This window comes from Dreissena polymorpha, chromosome 2 (genome assembly GCF_020536995.1).
Source record: "Dreissena polymorpha isolate Duluth1 chromosome 2, UMN_Dpol_1.0, whole genome shotgun sequence".
Lineage (NCBI taxonomy): Eukaryota > Metazoa > Mollusca > Bivalvia > Myida > Dreissenidae > Dreissena > Dreissena polymorpha.
Window position 1 is genome coordinate 31,151,003 of NC_068356.1, and position 4,928 is coordinate 31,155,930.

Sequence of the window (4,928 nt, forward strand, 5' to 3'; positions counted from 1 at the left end):
AGACACCACTTGCAACAGGTTGGTTGCTAGGCATGGTGAAATGGGTTGGAAAAATACGCATTATAGGAGCAGGAGGGCTTCTTGGGGCCCGAAAGTGTCCCAAATATTCTGCGGACGTCTCTCTAAATTATGCTGGCACGTTGTAATCTGCCCTACCAGCCCTCATCTGGGGCAAACATAACGACTGGGGCGGGGCGAGAACGCTTGATGCGACATCAGACAGTATCGGCATACAAACTAAATATAATTCGTGGTTCAATTTAAACACAGGATGCCGACTTTCGCAAAGAATAAGCCTAACCGTTAAACACAATTTTCACTTATCCCACCTCTGACACCATTGTGGTGTTTATTTAGGTTAGCTCTTCAGTGGGTTTTGCCTGCAATTTCAGCAACTACTTACGACACTTGACTAATACACTCACATGAGCATCGACTGTAAACCTTGTCAGGATGGCAGACGTCGTCCTCGGCAGTACACACTTCGAGGGAAATACTCGTCTGCTGTCGTCGTCGGCTGCACAACACCGATCCTCCTGGGAATACCTACCCCACGCCGAGGCTAAACCTCCAGGGCAAGACAATCAGTCACAGGCTAATACTTACGTCACAGGCTAATACACTTATCCTCCTGGAAATACTTACATCATGGCATCTATCCTCCTGGCAATACTTACCTCAGGGAACACGTCTGCACACGTCCGCGGACCGGGTAGCAAGAGAGCATGGTCATCCCATCAGTCATCTGCGTCCATCCCACTGGCTCCACATCATGCAGCATGGTCCCGTCACATGAACGACGCAAGCCGGGTACCACTCTGCAGGGGGCGTGGCACCGGATGTCACTGGCACTACACTAGTAACGCATTGAGGTGTTTTACCGTTACCATTTCTTAACTTACACAGTCTGTTGAGCAGGCGACTTAAATACACGGTGTATATGCATATCGGTGGCGTCTCTGTCAAAATGCTGCCTCTCTGTTCCATAGGCGCTCGATATCAATGACAACGTTTATTTTTTATTTATTTATTTTTAGTTACCCGTTGTTTATTATAATGCATACACATACTAAATTAATAAAAATCTTCCTACCAAACGTTTTCTTAAAAAAAGATAGTTCGACTATGTATGTATAGATATTGACAAGGTAAATCACTCGCCATTTTCTAAAGCAACGGAAATGTTAAATAAATAAATTTAAAAAAACATTGTCATTGACATCGAGCGCCTATGCCCTGTTCATTCTCGGCTGCCTCTCGGTTATATACAAGAAAATGGATCAGCGACATTCAAAAACAGGTAAGAAAATATAAAATTAAAACCCGTATACACATTTGTTCATGAAAAGAGGAGATCCATGAGTTGAAGCATTTATCCAGCTAAATGTTCACAGTATTCCGCAAGTCCAAACACTTATCACAACCATCATGCGGCGTCTCATCAGGGTGTACGCTATTTGCCAAGGCCTTTTTTCTAGACACTAGGCATAAATGGGTTAAAGCGGTAGGTCAGCGGTACAGAACAGAACAGACAGACGCATGTTAACCTCATCGTCATTTACATACATATACAATAAAAGCCTGAAGTAAATACAAATCATACATCATTTCGAAGAAAGATCAATTTTCAATATAAGAAATAATTACGTTTTCTTGTTTTTGATAGTGTTATTAATCAGTGACCCCATACTGTCAAATTGTAGTTTTATGATTGCAACACGTATTGCATTATTCTGCACCATTTTTCATTGATGAAAAATACAATTATTTCAAACTTCATATATAAGAATATATTGTTTATACATTCAAAACTTAGATTTTTTTAAAATAAAAAACCCATAAATGTGGAGTCATATGGAATGCCCATAATCGCATAAATCAAACTTAATACTTGTATGTTATTATTATTCGTAGTTAAATTAGAAATATAGGATTTAAAATGCTGATAATATTAAAGTTTTTTTTAAGTAAAATAATACCTCCATCTATTTTACACTTAATTGTAGTTAAGTCTTGTTAAAGTATTATCCTTTAGTTGACCACCGACATGTAAACGAAACTATAGCTAACTATAGGTATATGGTTCTATAGTTAATATTAATTTTTTTATTTAGAGAGCAATCTTGAACTTCTCATTGTAATATCTACATTAATATACACTAGACAATTTAATTGAATCATACCCCAACGTCGACCGACTATATGGAACAAAATATAGTCGATCTGGATGGGTATATTTGCTCGTAGAAAATGAAATAGTATCGTACGCTTTAGACAACACGTGCGACACATTTACTTTAGCAACAATATATACAATTCATTCAATATTAACAAGAAATATCTTTAAAAAAGATATACGGCGTTGATTGTGGTCGATGTTTATGAACTATCAAAAGTTATCTCTATGAGATAAAAAGTAGCGGATGCCTTTTTTCTGCGCAGTTCTTAGCTACATCACAAGCAAATCAATTATGTGTGTTGCGCCAGATTTCGTGGCTTATTTTGCTTTATGTGATATTATTACTCAGATATCTATATTTACAGAATAGAAAAACACAAGAAACATGAAAATAAACGAGTGCATATAGGTCAGCCGGCAATACTCGAATCTTATTTAATTGCATAATTATAGTATAGTGAATTATTGTGCTCATGCTTAATAAACTGGTCTAAATGGATAAATATTTCTAATTAATTTTATCAAAATTGGTCCTTATCATGCAAATGTTGAAAACATATTAAAATCGATGATTGACATACCACAATAATATCGCCGAATATCTTTATTTAGTGTCTTTCTGATCAAAACAGACTTCAAGTGCACAAAGTTTACGAGACGGCGTTTATATAAAGATTTCTGCAACTGACCGCAAACTGACCTTGATACCTTGCGGATTGGAATGCAATGCATTAAAGTTAGGTAACAATTCTGCTGCCGAAACGACGGCTTGTTTAAGCCAACTGTACACGACCAAGGCAACAGCTGTGCCTAAAATATTGATATATCGACAAAGCGATTAAACGAACTATTTACTCCATCAGACAAAAATAGCATAGATTCCAATTTTTTCCTTCAATGAAAAGATCGCAACCCCTTCTGCGAACTCCGGTGATGAACTGTATATAAACTCTGACTTTAACACACTGGCCGCGAATTGACCCGAAACCTCGCGGGTTGAAATGCAATGCAAGTAAGTACTAAATATGAGAATATAGCCTTTAGTATAAACGCTTTTGCGCTGGTAATTCTCTGAAAATAAAAGGTGAACGCACAAACTGTATTTATGTCGAAAATTGATTGTAAAACTGTTCTATCTATTGAGCCTTTTCATTAGAAATAAAATTGTTTCATGCAGTAAAACAGTGTTACAAAGACGCGGATATGTTTCCAATGTTCTGGTGTTATACTCAAATCAGCCAATGGAATAAATGAAGTGTATTCATTCGTACCTAGCCGCGGGAAATTTTATTTGAATATTATTGGACACTTACAAAGGTCAAGTCAGGGTGAAAAGCTGGCTTAATACCACTTACGCCGAAAAAAAATAAATTTTATACACATACTGAACATTCAACATGACGTGAACAATCAGAGTATTATATACATGTAAGTGACCGAATTGATAATTTTCAACAGTAGACATTAACGTGTCTCTTAGTTGGAAGGCTTTATGGCAGTATGTTGCCAACTTTTTTTAGAAGTTTTATTTTCGCTTTGTAACAAACGTATATATTTACGCATATTCGTATAGTTTTATAAATATTTTGAAATATATTCTCTCCGAATATGGATAAACTAGTATATGGGACACTTAAGAACAAATGGAAACTCGTTTTCAGTATTATTAAGATTGCAGGGAGTGCGTTTTCTATCTTATCTTGGCACATTATTCTGTCGACCGATTTCAATATTTTATTAGTGGGATGATACATGTAATTTGGCCAATACATTTTTTGAATTGTTGTTTACCTAACTTGCTTTTTTATGCTGACTTTTCCAAATTAAGTTTTACTTCTCTATATACACCAAGAGACATTGAGTCTTCTTGTCCTGACCGCCAAAGTCTAATATAGATATCGCGAAGTCTGATTCTAAGCTTTGGGATGAATGTTTCTATTTTAACCGAGTTCGGCTATATCCATATTAAATATAAACCACACGATTGAAGTATAAGGCGAACCTGTGAGGACCAGTTTGTACGAGAATTGTTTACATTTATGTTATTCAACTGTTCATTAAAATAGTATTGAACATAAACTTTTCTCGTTTGACCGAGCGAATCTTTTACAAGTATTTGATCATTATAAAGTATCTCTCCATGTACAATTAAAATCTACCAAATTTTGTAAACAACGTAACAGCATTGTGCAATTGAAGGAAAATTGGAAAAAGGTATGATGTAAAATGGTAAAAAGACCAAATATTGCCTAGATGCAGTAAAACAAACCCAAAAAGCTCTAATCCAATCAATATTATTTGTATATTGTTGAAAACAATGGAGGAAATAGTACTAAAGTACCTTGTATGGTATGTACAATGGCAATTAAACAGAAAAACCGAGGCACTTTGCTATATAAAATAGCAATATAACATAAAATTAAGGAAATTTGCTATATAAAATAGCAATTTTAACATGAATTAGTGTAATACAGACAGGGTTTTTTTTTACTAAGAAAGTGACGCCGATATTCGGCGTCTTCCCCTACCAGAATTTTTCCCCTCAAAATACAATTTCCACACCAAAAATATCATTTTTCACCAAATTATAATATTTTCTTTCAAAGAAATGTTTATTTTTCCTTTGAGCATGCGACAATTATCCAATTTGCACCATGTACAACGATCTCGCTCTCTCTCTCCAGACGAACACAAAAAATCTGGGAATCCCAGTTATTCTAAATATAGCTCTTAAATTACGACATGTAAA